Source organism: Monodon monoceros, unplaced genomic scaffold (genome assembly GCF_005190385.1).
Source record: "Monodon monoceros isolate NGI ecotype Baffin Bay Population unplaced genomic scaffold, NGI_Narwhal_1 Super_Scaffold_15, whole genome shotgun sequence".
Lineage (NCBI taxonomy): Eukaryota > Metazoa > Chordata > Mammalia > Artiodactyla > Monodontidae > Monodon > Monodon monoceros.
In genome coordinates this window covers 20021583-20042419 of record NW_021703771.1, presented here as the reverse complement: position 1 = coordinate 20042419, position 20837 = coordinate 20021583, and the positions used below count along the sequence as shown (strand labels likewise).

The 20837-nt window shown below is 42.4% G+C and overlaps 1 protein-coding gene across 1 annotated transcript in view; it reads right to left on the bottom strand.

The window, feature by feature from the left end:
• The window catches only part of HTR1E (5-hydroxytryptamine receptor 1E), a 69458-nt gene extending 50742 nt beyond the window's left edge, over window positions 1–18716 (bottom strand). The window contains exon 1 of the mRNA XM_029224033.1: window positions 18631–18716. The gene's annotated coding sequence lies outside the window, so the exon portion shown is untranslated. The remainder of the gene's footprint in view (window positions 1–18630) is intronic.
• Between the last annotated feature and the right edge of the window lie 2121 nt (window positions 18717–20837).

The following is a 20837-nucleotide window of genomic DNA, read 5'->3' as shown; positions in this document are numbered from 1 at the left end:
TGTGTGTGTGTGTGTGTGTGTGTGTGTGTGTGTGTGTGTGTGTGTGTTTATGCATGCTAGCCAAAAGGAAGAACAGACAACTTTCGGGGGGAGTATCTCTACAACTTATATCCTCTTTTTTCCTGCATACTGTTCCCCTCCCAGTAAGACTAGATTCCCAGCAACAATGTTTGCAATTTCAGAACCTCACCGCCTGGCCATTGTTCATTGGACCAAGGGTACATACCTAACTACAGCTGGGCCAATCACTTTCATCTAAAAATTTGGACCTGTGAGTGAGAGATGTTTACTGGTTTTCTTAGTTTTCTGAACCTGGACATCTGAGCTAGGGAGCTGCAGAATACCTACATTTCCCTACGTGCATGCAGAACACTGAGAGCCAATCTGGAGAGAGGAGAGGAGAGGAGGGAAGGAGAGAAAAGAGAGACATATACATACTGGGTTCTGGGTTCTGGATAACTTCCTAGCAGCTAGCTGTGGCTCTGGGGTTCCACCATATATCCTAGCAACTTTTAATAAATTCCCTTCATGATTAAGCTAATTTGAAATGGGAATCTGTTATTTGTAATCAAGAAAGGCTCAAATAAGGAAAATTCACACCATGAAGAGGCAGTTATTTTAATTTCTTAACAATAATATGGAAGGATATTTGCCAATGCCTGGCTGTATCTAGTTTCTATTTTATTTTCTGGTAGTTATGCCAGTAGTCAATCTGGGGTCCAAAAATACAGCGTGCCACTTAGGTGACATTTTTATTTGCATTATTCCATTTATATTATTAGAAGAAAAACATTTTTCAATTTCACAGCGTATATTTATATCTATTGTTTTTTCTTCCAGTGAATTGAGTTTTGAATACATCCTTCATCAATCTATAATTCATTTTTGGAAAATGAGTATAAATATCAGTTAACACATAAACACATGTAAATGTAAACACAGTTTAAAATGTTATATCTGCTTCACAACTAGTGCTCCTCTAGCCTGTCTTTTTCCCTAGCGGTAATTCTTCCTGGAGTTCATAAATCAATATAGCTATAGTTATTCACACAGGAAATATACCACTAGTTTTACAAGTTGCATCATTTAAAGAAAAAATACTTATCAATTTAGATTTAATGTTGATGTGTGGAGGCTTTCAGAAGTCTACTTTGAAAGTAATGCTTTTTAAATTAATTTCTTACTTTGGAGCCTAGGCAAAAAAAAAATTAAAAGCTCTTCATGAGAAGAAAAACATAAATACTTCAAAGGCTGTGTTGGTGAAGTACGAAGTTAAGGGCTGATAAAGAGATTTTCAGGTTGGCTTAATCAGTGAAGACGATTAGTGCCCTCAGCACCCACCCCAGCAAAACAATTGGGAAGGAATAACCTATATTAGTGATCCTCAGTAACCAAGTTAATCCTTGAATTGGTTACTTTTGTCTGTGCTATCAACATCATGCAGCCCTTTAATTATGACAAAGATTCATTATGGAATTGGAAAGAAAGTTGATAATACTATTAAAGTTGTCATGATGAGGAAAGTTCTGCAATGAGCCATTAACTCTTCTCCCCAAACAAGTGCTGAAAAATCTGAGCACTGGATGGAGAAAAAGTCATGAATGGAGGAACCTTGCTGAGAATGGGTGCAGCTTGATTTCACCGTGGAAGAATAGGTTTGAAAAAATTCCCCCAACATCAACACTGTTATAGATTTGGGGTTTACCTTACACCTATGGGCACTTCATAGCATTCTAAACCTGAAAGGCATTTTATATCGAATCTGATCCAATTTACTTGTAAAGATGACAAAACTGAGGCCCAGAAAGGTTTGCTAATTGTCCCGTGGTTACAAAGATAATTCTGCAAACTTTGGAATCAATAACAAAGCAGCTCTCATTGTTTTTGAGGGCTTGCTATGCAGCAGGTACTGTGCTAAGAGCATTGTATACATTTTCTCATTTTGATTCTGACAATTTTGTTATCCCAATTTTGATTCTGATAATAGTTGTATTATCATTAGGGCATGATATTATTACTATCATTTTACAGATGAGGAAACTAAGGCGGAGGGTAGTAAGTACCTTGCTCAATGGCAGGCAGCCAAGAAGTGTCAGGGCTGTGTTGGAACTGCGATCGGACCCTTCCAAAGCCCCAGGCCCAGCACCTCCAATCACACCATCATTCTTCCATGCTCTCCATCTCTATCAGAATTTTATGAGGCCTTTATGGAGCAGTTCTACACTCACAGAAGAGCTTCTATTTTAATAACAGGCAATGTAGCTGTCTGAAAAAAGTTTTAATAATAAAATTTAAAAGGCAGCCTGGACTTGAATAGTATGACAATAAATACTAAGTAATGTGGACTTTTTCAAACAGGAGAGTGGGATTTTGTTATAATTCAAGGGAATGACCTGGCTCTTAATATTTGACAGTGACAAGGAATGTGAACATAATATTCTTATTTAGAAAGTGTTTTATTCACTGTACATTTAGGTATTAGACTAATCTCGGTGAAAAAATTCACGAGGCAGCTGTGTATTCACTGGCCATATGCCACGTTCTCTCCGAGCCAGACTTGATGAAATCTGATTCACATTTGGGAGAGACCAGCTGCCTGCCCAGCGCTCAGTAGTAACGGGAGCCCACTACCTGAGGGCATTCTGCAGGGGCATCTGGTTTAGTGGGAAGGTATATTTTACTTAAGAAAAGGAAAGCTGGGAAAGGGACCAAGTATTTCCTTTCCAATCACTTGTAATAATAGAAATTACAATAAAATGTATTTTAATTTTAATTGAATAAATACATTTAACAATACAGTTAATTAAATTTCTTATAATAAAAGATATTCAGTTACAAGTTATAACCTACAGTCCTAGCGGTAGGGGCTGGTCACTGCTAGCAACATAAAGCTATTTTGTGGGCCTCAGATTCCCCTCCAATGCTTTTGACAGAAATATTCAAATATGCAGACAGAAACCCTCTCAAAGCCTAATGCTTAAATCTGTGTCATAAAGGTGATGATATCGTTAACTGAGCACAGAAAAGAGAAGACCTAAGTTTGAATTTTTGGTTGGCAAACAAAGCCCTGAGTGAAAAAGGTCACTTACCTCTCCTGTGTTTCACTTTCCACCTTCAAACTAACAACAGCGGCAGCAGGGGCACAATTAGCTAGCAGTTAGGAGGTGCCAGGCACTGTTCTAAGCACTTTTCACATATTAATGTATTTAACCCTTCATTTTCCTCATTGTAGAAGTAGGGAAGCTGAGGCGGAGGGAAGGTCATGTTAACTTTCCCGCAGTTACACAGTGAGTGATGGATACACGATTCAGCTCCAGAATCTTCTTAACCACAACTCATAAAGTTATAAAGTGTGAATTTATACTATCTTAATCACAACTCCTCTTCATCAGTTGAGGGTGTAAGATCTCTGGATTAGTGAGAATCCTTTCAAACACAAATGACAGAAATCCTCTTAAATTGGTTTATGCAAAAAAGGGAATGTTCGTGAGACTTTAATGTCCAGGGTAGATCCAGGAACAGCTGGATCCAGGAAGTCAAAGAGTTAAATCAAGACGCTTTCTCCATCTCTTCTTTTCACCATGTAAGGTGTTATCTTTAGGGGGCTTTCCCCTTAGGTCAGGTCCCAGCATTTCCAGGCATCGATCCTCACATCCACCCAGCCGATACAGATAAAAGGCTTTGGCGGCGCCTGTAAACCTCTGAACTGAGTTTCACTGGTTCTGATTGGTTTGTTCTGGACCACGGGACATCCCTGAACCAATCACAGTAGCTAGAAGAGCAAGATGTTGCGATTGGTCTGGGTCACGTGTAACTCTTGGGAGTCAAGGGTGCATTCAGTTTGACCTGAGTGGGTCATGCAGACTGAGGAAAAAGAGGTGTGGTTCTTCAAGAAAAATCAGGGCACTATTACCAGAGAAAGGGGATGGATGCTGGGTAGGGAAAAAAGGACAGATGCCACTCCAATTAGATTGTTGCTTTGACAATTTCCAGCACTAAAAGCCTATAGATTGCTGCCAAAAGAGGGAAGGAAGGGAAAGAAAAGGCTGTGGTGTGTATGTAAGTCCTATCACAATTAAATTACCAAAACTCATTTCCCCTCTAGTGACGTCAAGAACTCCTTTGCTACAAACCGCTTACCAAAATAGCTAGAATAACGACAAGATTTAAGTAAAAAATTTCATGCTATGTTATAGTATTAAATGTATATAATTTCACACTCTAATTTTATAGTATTAAAAAAGTGACAATCTAAAAATCCAGTGGTAATGATTGGTTAAATGTTATGATATATCCATACAATATATACTTATGAGAAGTGATGTTTTGTTTTGTTTTGTTTTTTGCGGTACGTGGGCCTCTCACAGCTGTGGCCTCTCCCGTTGCGGAGCGCACGCCCCGGACGCGCAGGCTCAGCGGCCATGGCTCACGGGCCCAGCCGCTCCGCGGCATGTGGGATCCTGCCGGACCGGGGCACGAACCTGTGTCCCCTGCATCGGCAGGTGGACTCTCAACCACTGAGCCACCAGGGAAGCCCAGAAGTGATGTTTTAAAAGAATATTTAGTTATATGTGAAACTATTAAAGATATAACGTCAATTGGAAAAAAGTTAATGGATACAAAAAACACATAGTATGCTTCTAATATTATTAAAAAAGAAACATCTGTTTTCTGTTTATATAGAGTAAAAGCACTGGGAGCAAAAATACATCAAAGTATCAACAGTGGCTATCTCTTGGTGGTGGGGTTTTGAATAATTTTAACTCTCTTCTGTACACTTTTCTGTATTTACATATTTTCTACAATGAACATGTAATACATTTATAAGCAGGGAGAAAAAACCACATAAAGTGGTTGAACAGGAGATTTTGAACTTGTACCTGCTAAATTGGAGTCAGTGTACAGTGAGAGATGAAGTGTACATAGCACAAGAGTTAAACATAAAGCACTCTTGGAGATAACTAAAAGTTCGTTATATTTGCCTACTTCAAAAGGCTCTTTTGCAAGTTCTTTCTCTAATAACTTTAAGGCTTGATCATATACTAGAAGAATATTTATCCAGGTGTGCCCAATTCTAAAGCACTTGATATAATGTCAGAAACCTCAGGCTAATTAGATAAAGATAATTCTTTCTATTACAAAAATACTAATTATGTTACACATGCATTGTGAACTTCCACTAGATATATGGAAACCCTTTCTGTGCATTTGAATTGTGGGTCAGCTTCCAAAAGTTCTATTTGCATCCACTTTTCAGGGCAGCATATCTAATATGCAAAGCCAGATAAGATTAAGCCATATAAAAGTGTAAAAATTGGGAGTAGCTGGATTTTATGCATAGATTTCAAATATAACTGATAAAAAAAAAATCACATCTGTTTACTTGAACTGTCAACAAAGGACCAAGAAGCAGTAGCTGAAATATATAATCATTTTTATCATTGTCACCATCAGCATCACCATCAGCATCTCATTTCTTTAGGTTTCAGCATAGTTTTATGTACGCTATTACATTTTATCCTGGCAAGGCTGTTATTAGTATTGCTCTTATAAGAGAACTAAGGCATGAGGCAAATAAATGGTTATTACAAGGGCATTCGCAGAGCAAGGTGTAGAATTCAGGTCACTTACTCCTTGATTTGCTGTTTTTATATCACCACCTACAATTTGGAAGTAGATTTTGAATGTTATAAAACTAATAAAACCTTTATTTTGCAAGGCTCTTTACATTTTACAAATTCCTTTTACATGTATTCTGATAGATTACATAGCTTCTAATTTCAGACTAAGAACAGTACTGTGAGGTAGTAATAGCAGCTGATACTGGCTTGAGTCTTTATCAAACAACTTTTCATATATCATCATATTGTGGTAGACAGCCTTAAAGGGGACCTCAGTGATCTGTTCCTCCTGGTACTCATGCCTCTGTGTAACTCCCTCCCCTGAGTATGGGCTGGAACTAGTGTCTTGTCTCTAACGAACAGAGTACAGCCCAAGTGATGGGATGTCACTTCTGAGATTAGGTTATAAAAAGACTGTGGCTTCCATCTCGGAATCTCTCCCTCTCAGCCCTAGCTCTGGGGAAAGCAAGCTGCAACACCTGGGAGAAGCAAGCTGTGTTGATAATAGCTCTATAGAGAGGTCCATGTGACAGTGAACCTAAGTCTCTGGCCAGCCAGTATCTGAGGCTTGTCAATAGCTACATGAGTGAGTCTGAAAGCTTATCTTCCCTCAGTTGCCCCTTGAGATGTCTGCACTCCTGGTTGACCCTTTGATTGCAGCCTTGTGAGAAATCTGAGCCAGAGGACCCAGCTAAACCATGCCCAGATTCCCGACCCACATAAACCCTGAAATAATGAAAATCTGTTGTTTTAAGCCATTAGGCTTTGGGGTAATTTGTTATGCAGCAATGGATAACTAATACATATTTTAAATTCCCATAGTAGCCCTATGAGGTAGTACTATTATGCCAGCCCTGTCTAACAAATGAAGACATTAAGGTTTAGAGAGGTAAGTAATTTTCCCCAAAGCAAGCAGTTAACAAGTGGCTGAGCTGGGATTTGAACCTGGCTCGCTGAACTCCAGAGCTTGAGTTCCATGCTGAATTGTCCCCTTGGAGGAAGACAAGATGCAGTTTGACTTAACACAGGTGATCATGTAAAGGATGAATTCCTACAGCACACACTGATTTGAGAAACTTCTCTAGAGGTGGCAGGGCAGGTATTATTGTCCAACGGTAATGATGACAAACCATGCAGCTCACAAGCCAGGAGGCTGGGATGTTAATCCAGGTTCTCTGACCTTAAGTCTTTGCTCCATGCATCCTCACCCTCAGATTCATGCTCATTTTTATTAAACCGGCAAACCATATGCTACTAATACCACATGTTTTAATATAATAACAGTAATGTGTAGCAATTGTATTAACAATAGTATGAACCATAAATTATTAATTAAATGCATGTCAGTGTTAAATGTGTCTGAGAAAGAGGCACTCAGTACACTAAGGCAATATGAGAGATTATCCAAAAATCAGTGGGACCTGGCTGGCCACCTTTTTGGTAAAGGTATAAATCACCATGGATGTGCTGGAGAATACCACTCTATCTGTATCACAAGAGCACTGCCTCTGCTACCAAGCTGAAAACCAAGCAAGACTCGTGAGCTTGGAGATTTTTGTTTCCTCTAAAGTCATTTTCATGCCTTCTTGATAAGATGCTTCACTTATATGTAAGTTGCCAAATCCTGGGGTCAGCACATTTTGGCCCTCCAATGCCTTGGACATCAGGTGAGGCCTCAGGTGGCCTTAGAAACAGGCTTATCATGTCACAGAAAGGGTGAGGAGATTACACTGCTTTACTAGTTTAGAACCTATGAAATATGCTTGCCAATATGAATGTATCCTGTAAATTTATTTGCTAATTGCCAACTACTAATAAAATGTCATATTTAATACTTGATTTTTTTTAGACCATCTTTGTAAGGAACTAAATTAGGTTCAGAGGGACAGAATGATCAGAAAGTTAAGACAGTTCAAATGAAAACATAATGAAAGAGGAAACTCTGCTTCTTTCCTTGAATGTTTACTTAAATTATGCTGGACTATATGGTAGGGGAGTATTTATGGATTACTAAATGTCCACTTCTTCTGCCAGGTGACAAAAATTTCTTTGAGAAGGGCAGAGTTCAACATTAAAATCTGCACAATGAAATAAAGTTTTAAGAGGTAAGCTGCTTATCATCAAAAAGAGCACAAATAACAAATGTTGGCAAGGATATGAAGAAAAGGGAACCCTCATACATAATAAGTAGGAATGTAAATTGGTGCAGCCACTGTGGAAAACAGTATGAAGGTTTCTCAAAATACTGAAAATAGAACTACCTTATGACCCAGCAATTCCACTCCTGGGTATATATTTGAAAAATCAAAAACACTAATTTGAAAAGATACAGGTACCCCAATGTTCATAGCAGTATTATTTACAATTGCTAAGATATGGAAGCAACCTAACTGTTCGTCGGTAGATGAATGGATAAAGAAGACATGGTATAGGGACTTCCCTGGTGGTCCAGTGGTTAAGACTCTGCCTTCTAATGCAGAAGGCGTGGGTTTGATCCCTGGTCAGGGAACTAAGATCCCACATGTCGTGGGGTGTGGCCAAAAACTAAAAAAAAAAAAAAAAGAAGATGTGGTGTGTGTGTGTGTGTGTGTGTGTGTGTATACACACACACACACACACACACACACACACACACACACTGGAATACTACTCAGCCATAAAAAAGAACAAAATGTTGCCATTTGCAGCAACATAGATGGACTTGGAGGGCATTATGCTAAGTGAAATAAGTCAGACAGAGAAAGACAAATACTATGATATCACTTACATGTGGAATCTAAAAAATACAACAGACTAGTAAATATAACAAAAAAGAAGCAGATTCACAGATATAGAGAACAAACTAGTGGTTACCAGTGGGAGGGGCAGGGGCAGTATAAGAGTGGGGGAGTAGGAGGTACAAACTTTCGGGTATAATATAGGCTACAAGGATGTATTGTACAGCATGGAGAATATACCCAATATTTTGTAATAACTGTAAATGGAGTGTAACCTTTAAAAATTGTATAAAAATTTTAAAAGGGGGAAAACCAAAAAAGATGTAAGCTACTTAAGTAAGGATACTGTTCTTGTTCATTTATGGTAATACAGGAGAGAATTAGTTAGAGTGCCACATGGTGTGGTCAGAAACCATGGAGTGATAAATATTACAGAATTCGTGGAGATGAGTTTTGGAATGTGAAGTCCCTTCCGGTAGGGTCCTTTCCTTCAGCTTCTTCAGGTGAGGTGGGCTTTCATTTCCCATTCTTCTGGGACTCTGACAGAATCTTTTGACATTTCTCAGGCCTGTTTTCTCCCCAGTGATTTGCAAGCTTTGTAGATATCCCTACAATAATATTGTTGCCAATCAGGCAAGCTATTGGCTTTTGTATATTTTTGTATACTCATCTTCGTGAGTTCCTCCATTCTTTTTAATGGCACTTTTCATTTATTCACTTGAGTTTTCCTAGTAGATAATCACATCATCTATAAATAATAATACAGCTACAGCCTGACCAGTATTTATAACACCTCTTTTCTAGTCTTTTTTTTCTTTTTCTCTTTTCTTTTTTCTTTGCTCCCCTTCCTTCCTTCCACATTGATTAGAACATTTAGATGAAAGTTAAATAATGGTAGTATTAGCAGGCATCCTTGTCTTATTGTTATAGTGTTTTACCAGTAAGCATGATGTTGGCTATTGTTTGAGAAAGATGTTCTTACTGTGAAAAACTGTTCCTTACTGTTTCTAGTTTATTAATAAATTTATTTCTTCTACTTCCGGTTTACTAGTTTTTAAAAAAATTAGGAATATATATTGAATTTTGTAAACTTTTGGTAGCCTTTGAGATGAACACTGGCTCACTGATGTGATATTTTTGCTCATTTTAAAAGGAAGTTTGCTTTCCCCACAAAGAAGACTGTGGTAATAAAGTATTTGCAACATGACAGCAAAATGTTTTCTTGCTTAAAGATGACACACCTCTAATCTGGGTTGTAGTTCTTTGAGTTCCCTTATACGTTTTCTGTTTCTTTCGCTGTGACAAAAACATTTTCTTTTGTATGGCATGCTGACCCCGTGGCCACCCCCCTCACCCCCACCACCCACCCAGATCCATGCTACCCAAAGTGTGGTGTGCAGACAAGCAGCACCAGCATCACTGGGAGATAGTGAGAAATGAAAATTCTTGCCCTCCCCACCCTACTGATTAGTAGCTTTGCAGGTGGGGCCCAGGCACCTGAGGTTTAACGTGCTTCCCAGGTGGTTCTTCTGCACACTGAGGTTTAAGAGGCATCACTACAGAGCATGCAGAAACCATGTGACTTTCTAGGTGCAGAGCAATGACAAATGCAATTCCACAATTCCACCCTGGGACCTGTCTCTCTTCCTGCATGTACAGAGGGGGGATTTGTGAATGGATCCAGAGTGTGGAGATGGAGTGGCTGGAGAAAGCAGCCCACAAGAGCATGCTCTGGGGCTGATCTGAGGCAAAGTTTAGTAATTAAAAGAGGAAAAATTCTTGCCGACAGGGTTCAGGGCAGTGGAACTCAGCCTGGATCCATCGCTGTTTATTTTGTACAAGACCAGCGCCACATCCTTCAACTAAACTTAGGTCAGGATTATTTCTACAACACCCCACACAGGAATAATAATGAAGATAGTGATTGTAATAATACCTCAGCTTCTTCACAGCCTATGTTACACTACCCTTTCTTTACTCCTCACAGTAGGTCTAGAAGGCAGGAATTGTCATTCTCATGTTAGAGATGGGACAACCAAGGCCCAGAGCGATCAAAGAACTTACTTTAGGTAATAAGGGAGGGGGAGGCGTCAGATTGCAATCAAGAAAAGCAAACTGGAGAACTGCAGTAAGAATGTTGGAGAAAATTAACACAGCGAAGGCCAAAAACTAATGACATTTTCTTAACAGACCGTGTTTCTTTCGTAATGATGCTTTTGCAGACACTAAAACCATTTTTGAAAGGAGACCAAACAGTGGGAGGAAAAGCAAATAGGACCCAGGAATGGAGCTCGGATGGATGCAGAGTATAATTCTGCCCTTTCTGGGTCACAGAAGTGTTGGGGAGAGGCCCTTGGTAGAAATTCACTAAATACAGTCGTGGGAAAGCTGGGAGCAGCAGCCCAGCATTAAAGGCAAAATGGAATGAATCATCAGGTCAGAGGCAGAGTTCCCAGCTCAGGGGCTGCTGCGTGTGGTGTGTGAGCAGGGGTTTCCCCAGCAGAATCTGCTCCAAGAGGTTCTTCAAACTGATAAGTATCATCCAGTCCCTTGTCAAAGATGTACAGCAAAAACCCCTTTACAGGATAGCATGTTACTGAGTTGAATAGGCAGAGATAGTAAGGAGAGGTTTTCATGAGCAGTTTTTCTATTATATTTCAGTCTTCATGCAGGTCCAGTTATAAAGGAGCAGTTACAGCAAAGTCTTTCTCAAGCGTTAAATACAGGCATCACCATTACAGGCATGCGCATGCACACACACACACACACACACACACAGTCCCTTTAGGATCATCTAAAAGGTTACTACTGAAGACAGTTGGCAGTATACCCTCCCCACCTTCTTAAGAGAAGTTCTGCATCAAGGGGTCACGTGTGTTTATAGGGGGTCTTGCCGCCCTTCTTCTTTGAGTGGTTTAAGTGATGTATTTACTTGCTGAAATGGTAGGGAGGAGAGATGAAAGGCAAATTGGCAAATTAGTTACAACACTTTGGAAGCTCTTCAGTGGCTTAGAAACCTGGGTATAATGAAAAAAGTCAATGCAGATCTCACAAGTTAGAAGGAGCAGCCTGGAAAGTTATCTAGTTTAACCCTCTCTAGTTGGAGTCCATATAAAAAAATGTCCTGAGATGGACACAGAGACACGCTGCCCAGATCTCTCCTTCAAGAAAGGGCTTGTACATTTGCAGCAACATGGATGGACGTAGAGATCGTCATACTGAGTGAAGTAAGTCAGACAGAGAAAGACAAATATCATATGATATCGCTTATATGTGGAATCTAAAAAAAAAGGGTACAAATGAACTTATCTATGAAACAGAAATAGAATCACAGATGTAGGAAACAAACTTATGGTTACCAGGGGGGAAAAGGGGGTAGGGATAAATTGGGAGATTGGGATTGACATATACACACTATGATATATGAAATAGGTGACTAATAAGGACCTACTGTACAGCACAGGGAACCCTTTTCAGTACTCTGTAATGGCCTATATGGGAAAAGAATCTAAAATAGAGGGGATATATGTACTTGTATAACTGATTCACTCCGCTGTACACCTGAAACTAACACAACATTATAAATCAACTATACGCCAATAAAATTTTTTTTTTAATTAAAAAAAAAAAAAAAGAAAGGGCTTGTAGCCAGGCCGCTGGGTTTGGGTCAGGACAGCCCTTTCAGGAATGTCCTCAGCTGCAGAGAGCTGGGTTGTGCCCTTCTCAGGGCAGCCACTTTCAGTTCCTGCCGGAGGAAAGGTTGGGAAGCCTGACCCTGTGGCCCAGCTTGGGACAACTCTGGTGGATCATTCTAGAATGCTCAGGCGCCCCCCGGAGGCCCACATTGCAGCTCAACTTCTCCCTCTGCCCAATCCTGCTTCCTCCCCTTCCTCTGGTGTGGTTCCCCTGGGCATTCCCTAATACACATCCTGTACCATAAATCCCATCTCAGAGTGTGTTTCTTGGAGAGCCTGACCTGTGACAGGTCCCCAGCAAAGCCAAGTACACAGCCCATTGGCGGTCTAACTGCATTTTCAGATAGTGCTTGTCTTTCGTGCAGTGCTGGCATCTGCCGCTCTGCACATTTTAACTGGGTCAGTCCCCCTGAACCAACCAGAACAAGACTAGGCTCTCTACATTCTACTTCCTTTATTTCCATCCTCTTGCCCTGAATTCTGTCTTGTAGTCTAAAAGGTAAAAAAAAAGTTTTAGTTGATTCCTCATCATCTCCTTCTTTGTTTGGAATTGTGCCGCTGAAAGGAGGTAAAACTGAAGGGAAAGCAAATGATTCACAGGTCACCAGCTCAGGAAATACGAAGTAGTTCATGTTCCCTTTGAGGTTCCCATTATAATTTGGGGTGTGAGGGCTGCTGGGGCAGGAGGAAGGGTCATGGGGGGAGCCAGGGGACAGTGCTTGTGGCAGAAGCACAGATTGGGGCAATTCTTTTTTTTTTTTTTGGCCGTACCCCGCGTCATGTGGGAGTTCCCCGACCAGGGATCGCACCCATGCCCCCTGCATTGGAAGCGTGGAGTCTTAACCACTGGACCGCCAGGGAAGTCCCCAGTTTGGCAATTCTTTTAACCTTCTGAGAGCCAACAAATGCGTTTTTACTCATTCTCCTGTGTCCTCAGTCTTGGTGAAAGGAAACATTAGTCACCAGGTTTAGAAAGCTGGAAACAACCCAAATGCCCATCAACAGTAGAATAATTCATTAAACTGTGGCGCATTCATACAATGCAATGCGATTTCAACCACAGCAACAAATTACCAAGCTACTGGTATCACCATCCACAAGAATAAATCTCATGAATGTAAGATTGAGCCAAATCACAAAAGAGACCATTCTATGTGATTTATGTGTATATAAAGCTTAAAATAATCAGGGCTTCCCCGGTGGCACAGTGGCTGAGAGTCCGCCTGCCGATGCAGGGGACACGGGTTCGTGCCCCGGTCCGGGAGGATCCCACATGCCGCGGAGCGGCTGGGCCCATGAGCCATGGCCGCTGAGCCTGCGCGTCCGGAGCCTGTGTTCCGCAACGGGAGAGGCCACAACAGTGAGAGGCCCGCGTACCGCAACAAAAAAAAAAAAAAAAAAAAAATCTATGATGTTGGAAGGCAGGGAGTGGTTACATTTAGGGAGGAGGGTGAAGGAGTGATGGGGTGGGGACAGAAGAGATTTGTGTAGTGAAGAGGTTCTATTTCTCATCTTGGTGGTGGTTAGTTACCTGGTATGTTCACTTTGAGAAAGGTCACTGAGCTTAACACTTATGATTTGTACACTTTTTGTATGTATATTATTCTTAATAAATACATTTACAAATTCTGTAATGATTCCCCCAGGCCTACAGAGTAAAGTCCCAAGTCATAGGATCCCCTCCATGACCAACATTCTTTTCAAACCTTCTCTCTAGCTATTCCCCTTGTGTGTGTTCACATCACTCACTCTGGATTTTTTGCAGCTTCCTGAAAAGGACAGCAGGTCCAGCAGCTGGATGACAAATGTAATTTTTAAATGAATGAATGAATTTTAGGGGTTGATAATACTTACCCTGCAGTGCTTCTGTGAGCATTAAATAAAAGAATATGTGTGCAGTTCTTAGCACAATTCCTGAAGCATTGCAGACACTCATCATACATTAGTTCCCTCCTCTTTTCCCCATTCCACCATATATGAATGCGCTTATGAAAACTCTGCACATTATTATAATACCATAGCTGAAGTCATTTTCTGGGAGGTATTGACTATCAATCTCACTATTAGGCAGAGTTTACTCCCAAAAGACACTTTGGCTTGTCTTTGATTCCCAAGAATACAGATCTTGACACAAATTTGACTTTCTTGGGCAAGCTGTCCCAACCAAACCCATACTTTCAAGTTTAAGTCAGATCCTTCCCAGATCCCTTGGAAACATCACCATATACCCATTATTTGATAAAGGGATAAAGAACGGCTGCAGATAAGGAAAGACATTTCTCAGGGTCTGGTTTTACTTTACTTGGGCATTTTCGGTAGATGGGGTTGTTAGAAGGATCTGAGAGCTTTAGAACTGCAAGCTGCTGCTGCTACTGGCTGCTATCTTTCAAAATATTACCTTCTTACTCCAAAAATGCTTTCTTTCTCAAGCCAGATTTCACAAAGACCTTCCATCTGGTCTGTACTGATAACTAGAATCTTGAGATGCTCATTCCTTACAACTTAAAATGATCCATATGTAGAAGGATTGGGTTTTACAGCTTCTTCCAAAGGATTTTGTCTTCCGAATCCTACAACGCACGTGTTGAGAACTGGTGACCAGGAGACAGCTCTAACAACAAACCTATTACAAGTGTTCTGGTTATGTGCATTTTTCAGAACTAAAAGCACTGAAATCTATTAGGACAAAGACCACAGTGATCAGGTAATCCACAGGGGATGAAACAAACAAACAAACAATAAACTAAAAATGAAAAATAAAATCAGAATCAAACTGTATCAGAAACAGAATTCTCAAAGATTTTGCCAATTTGTTGTGATTCAGGAATATGCCAACTGACTGAATGATCTCTGTAAATTCTGGTTCTCAGTTTCTTAATCCACAAAATGTGGAAACAAATACCAAATTATAAAAAGGTGATGGGATATTGATGAAAGTCCTTTCATTCCTAGGAAGATAGACTTTGGAAGGATGACTGGCCCCAAGCTTTAGAGGCCCCAGTACTAGTTTTAGAAAATGACTCAGGGAGGAGAAAACAGGAGAAGTCAGATGCTGTAAAGAGCCACTGCCCCATTTCCCCCCCTTTTCTCTTCCCTCTCCAGCCATCTACCCCTCTCCTCACCCATATAGCATACTTATCTTCAGTGTTTCCCTGCAATTAATGTTCATATAATTTCCCATGCGTAAAAATGTGGGAGGTGGAGCATAAAGAAGCATAAAGCATAAGATGCCCAGATTCACCTCTGCCATGAGATGGCCTTGATAAAATGTGGTATGAACAGTAAATCCTTATTTGGTTGAAATTCACCACTTGAGCAGCCTCGAGTTTATTTTCTCATGTAAATAAGCCTACGGAAACAGAGGGAAGCCCTCTCTATATTAAAATATTAGACTTAAATCTTGTACTTTTAAAGGACAGTATAGAAATAAAGTTCCAAGAAAGACTACAGAAACATGAAAAAAATGACACGTGTATACAGGTGAGGCGTGGAAATCAGATGCTTGATTAGTGCGAAGATAACCTAGCAGGTCAGGGCCTGAGGTTTTCTGCAAAGGGATCTACTTTCGATTTGAAGCCTTGAGATCCTGGTGGTGGTGGTGATTGGAGGGTGGTTTTGTTTTGTTTTTTTTTTTGCGGTACGCGGGCCTCTCACTGTTGTGGCCTTTCCCGTTGCGGAGCACAGGCTCCGGACGCGCAGGCTCCACGGCCATGGCTCACGGGCCCAGCCGCTCCGCGGCATGTGGAATCTTCCCGGACCGAGGCACGAACCCGTGTCCCCTGCATCTGTAGGCGGACTCTCAACCACTGCGCCACCAGGGAAGCCCCTGGGGGGTGGTTTAATACGTCCATGGGGAGGTACTTGAGCCAGCTGGGGACAAGGTGCCACTAGAGACATGTTTCACTTCACTCTCCAGTAAGAATCTCATCAAACAGCAGGGAATGGAAACATATTGCAGTGTCATCTGGGCTAAAGATGTGTCCTGGATTTTTGTCTCTTCCTAGGTCCCATCTCTGAGAACCTTGGCTATTTTCCTCCAAAGAATAGAAATTTATTTACATGATTGATGCTGACCAGGCATCAATAAGAAGAAATGGGGAGCAGATGTTTCTGAATAGATACCAGAAAGGCTAACAAAAGTGATATCAGGGAGGGCTTCCCTGGTGGTGCAGTGGTTAAGAATCTGCCTGCCAATGCAGGGGACATGGGTTCCAGCTCTGGTCTGGGAAGATCCCACATGCCACGGAGGACCTAAGCCCATGTGCCACAACTACTGAGCCTGTGCTCTAGAGCCCGTGAGCCACAACTACTGAAGCCCATGCGCCACAACTACTGAAGCCCACGCCTCTAGAGCCCATGCTCCACAACAAGAGAAGCCACCACAATGAGAAGCCCGCACACCACAATGAAGAGTAGCCCCTGCTCACCGCAACTAGAGAAAGCCCGTGTGCAGCAGCGAAGACCCAGTGCAGCCAAAAATTAAATAAATGAATAAAATAAAATAAATTTAAAAAGTGATAGCAGGGAGAGTTGCAAAGGAGGTGATGGCTCATGTCTCAACATGTGCCTAAGGGCACGGTGTGCCAGGAGCACTGCTCTGGGAATATGCCCTGTGTAAAGTCACCATGGGCAGGAGAAGAGAAGAGAAGAAAACTTGAGTTTACTATGTTGATTTCCATGGAATTTTAAATTTGTCAGCTGGTGGACATAAATGGCCAATTTGAATACTTTTTACTATGAAAATAATCTGTGAAGTCTTCATCCCTGGAAATCTTCCCGAAAGGAACAATGACCACCTAAAGGAATGTTTGGGCATGCATAAACCATGATTCTGAGAATCTGAGTCTCAGCTACATTATTTTTTTGAACTCTTTTCCAGCTCTTTCCAGCTCATCATGAGATCTGCAGCAACCCTTGGGCTTTGACAGCCCATATCGGGTGATGATGACATGATATGAAGTTGTATCAACAACGATGAATCAGGATGTGAATGAGCTTCTCTGTATAGCTCTCTAGTGATGAAATACCTAGCAGAAGTACTTCTCCCACTTCTATGCAGCAAAATGGTTAGTAGTGGAGGTACTATGCAATTTTAGAAATAAGCAACATACTTTGCTTTAAACATGATTACAGAAATTGAGCTGAGCCCCATTTAGGAGGCCTGCTTCATTTTCACAATTCTGTGGTCTGGGGGCTAAATTTCTGAAGGGAGGAAAAAGGCAGGCAGGCAGGCATATTTTCTGCATTTGCTAAGCTGCCCTCAGACACTTCTACTCAGTTATTTGTTGAAGACAGGATCATCTCATTGAATTCAGCAGGTAAACAAGTACACCAGCAAGAGAAGAAAGGCTGGCTCATAATCTCCTCTGTATTTCAAATATGTATTTCTAATATGTTCCCCATCGAAGAGACTGCACAGGGAACCAGACCCAGGCCCCTGCTTCCTGCCCCTTGAACAGGGTTAATTCAGGGAAGTCCCGGATTCACAAGACCACCCTGGGTGTTTAAGGTCATGCACATTGCACCTGAGTGTATAATTATGGCAAACATACATTGTGGAGCAATGTCAAGTTCAGATCTGAGCATATACTGCTTGGAGCTGGGAGTGAGAGAAAAATGGTAAGAGAACCCTGAATTATTTGGGGAAAAAAACCCTCCCCCAATCCATTTGACCATCTATTAGTCCCTCCCAGACTCTGGGAGATTTGGTGCAGGAAGCACGGAAGGACAATAAGGAAGGTTAGGAAGAAGCACCCTGGGAGGCTGACACCCTCTGCTTTATCCTTCTAACTCAAGGACAAGCAGGGTTAGGTTGAATACAAGGTCTTACCCCAAACTGGACGCAGATGGAAACACATAAAACTATATGATATTTTAATAACGCACAACCTTGATAGCCTGAGATAGAAGCAGGAACCACTTCCATTTAGCTTCAATTCCCTTTCATTTTCACTACGTAGGGGGCCAGTCTCTCACCTTGCAGTACTGGGTGGAAATAGCTTAAGACTAAACTTCCCGTCTTCACTCGCATTTCCAAGCTTTATTTGGTAATTTAAGAAAACGAGTCAGCCCCGTCACCTCCCCACCTGGGTATTTTCTTTCTCAGGAGCACATCACTGTTTTCTGACCGCTGGAGCAACCGTGCATTCCTTTCTAATCAAAGGTTTTTTCATCAGCGTTGGCTCTGCATTCGCCCTCGTCCTCCCGCGGTCCCCGCAGCATACCCGTCTCCTCCGGACTGCCACCCAAATTCCTTCCTCCAAGCACCCCTTTTCTACCTTTACTTAATTTTTACGCCGCCTCAAATCCTTCTGCAAGGAAGCCGTATAAAATTCTCAAAGCACAGTTCTACACAATGTCGACAGTTAGGTTCACACATCTGGAAGGCTGTTTGATCGAGAACCGTGTCCCGTGCTAAGAAGTCCAGAGGCAGGCACGGTGCCTGGGCGACCCCCGTAGTCGCCCTCCCCAGGCCCTAATCCCCGTCGCCTTTGAGCCTCAGACCGGGCAGAAATCCGCCAGCCCGAGCCCGAGCCTCTGCCTCGGGACGGGGTCAAGGAGAGGCCGAGGCCGTACCGGAAGGCGTGCGCTCCTCACCTGGTGGACGGTGCGCGCAGCCGCCGCGCACTGGGCAAACCCGGGCGTCCGGTGGTTCCAGAAGTCTCACTCCGAACCGCTCCTTTCCCTCTCGAGCTTTACCAAAGCGCCGCTTCTCACGGCACCCGGCTTCGCGGCGCTTCGAGCCCGGGCGCTGGCCCCTCGGGCGCCCTTTGCCCGCGCGGTGACCACGGGCTGCGGCGAGAAGGGGCCGGGAGCGCGGCGCGCAGGGCGGCAGGCGCTGCGTTCCGCCACGTCTGGGCGCCCCGACAGGAAGAGGAGGCGAGAGCGAGAGCGGGGAGGAGGAGACGGACCAGGAGAAGAGCGGGAGCGCGGGGCCGTCTGTTAAATCGACCGGTAGGTTGCAGCCGTCCAGGACACCCTTGAAAGGAGAAGGGGGTGGGTGGGATGAAGAGGTGGGGCGGGGTGCAGTGCGGGGGTGGTGGTGGACGAGAACAGGGGGACGGAGCTCCGAGGTGCTTCAGGTCTTGCTTAGGCTGTAAAAGGGAAATTCTGGAGCTGACTGCGCCCCAGGGCTCCCAGTTGCTAACGCTAGAGGGCAGCGCTGCCCGCAATATAAACTTGGCCTAAGGGGAGGGGGGAGGAGTGGACGAGGGCCCTTCGCTGGCGGCGGGCCAGTGGCTGCTGGGAGAAGCAGACCCCGTTCCCCTCTCCTGTGGCCAACCTGGCTACGGGGGAGAGTGGGGCAGATTTGGACTTTGTCTCCTGCGGTTCCTCTAGGCAAACCCTCTGGAGATGAATTATTCCTCAGCTTTCCTCAAGGGGAAAATTCCAGTCAACATCCACAGGATGTTTTATGGAGAGGGATGGGAAGAAGAGGGTAGGGAAGAAGCGGGGGGGGGGGGGGGGAAAATTGGGGGGGAGAAAAGTTGGCAGGAGCTTCCGTGCTCTTCCGAGTGTTCTGAGTATCCACCTGTCGCGAGGCCAGAGAATTTAACTTGGGAGGGACTTTATAGAATCCTGGCCCGGCTGAAGGAGGCTTCCCGAGGGCTAGTGGATTACCAACTGTCTGGAACCTGGGTAGCTCTGAAACCTTGAGGCTTTATGTAGATTTATTCCATGATATTTCAGGGAAAAAATCAGATTATTTGAACCACAGCCCTGGCAGATGGGAGAGGAGACATGGGAGCCATAAAATGAAAGAGAAAATTTTACATAGACAATGTGATTTGCAGACAGCTTGATATAATCTTTGAGTTGAAAGGTCATTGGAACTTCTGCAGACAAACCATGTGGTTCCCCAAATACCTGCCTCACGCTTGCCTTTACTGTGTGTAGCCTCATGGCTAAATTGACGTGATTTTCTTCTAGTAGCTTGGCAATTCTAAAGCAAACAAAATCCTTCTTCAATTCAGAAAGCAAGCATGTGTACCCTTCTTCCTGCTTTCTGGAGTGCCTCTCAGGATCAGCAGGGACTGGGTGATGGGTATGAAGGAGAATTTCACTGAACCAGAGAAAGTTGGAAAACCAAAGTCCTGAATTGTACTTTGCTTCTGCTAATCCTTTGAAACTAAGAGAAAAGGCTTAAGCTGACTGACGCCTAACAGGAGGATGGAATGGAAGGATTTTTTTTTCCACCAAAGAAAGGTGGTGTTTCCAAGTCATTGGAATTTTTTAAAAATTTTAAATTTTTTCCTCTATTTAAAATTTTTTGTTGAATGAAATACTCTTTTTTAAAAATCTGATTTCATTTTATTTATTTGTATTAAAATTTTTTATTTTAATACAATTTTAAAGGTTTACTTTCCATTTACAGTTATTATAAAATTATTGGCTATATTCCCTGTGTTGTACAATACGTCCTTGAGCCTATCTTACACCTAATAGTTTGTACTTCCTATTTCCCTACCCCAGTATTGCCCCCTGCCATCACTGGTAACCACTAGTTTGTTCTCTATATTTGTGAGTCTGCTTTTTCTTTTGTTATATTCACTAGTTTTTTGTATTTTCAAGATTCCACATGTAAGTGATATCATATAGTATTTAGAAGGATTCTTTAAATTCTATAGTGCTTTACAATTTTCAGAAGTTTCACACATGTGATTTCATATAATCCCGTAATAACCCCCCTTTTCCATCTATCCTTATATTGCCCCTCCCCCTTCCCTCTCCCCACTGGTAACCACTAGTTTGTTCTCTTTATCTGTGATTCTGCTTCTTTTTTGTATTATTCATTAGTTTGTTGT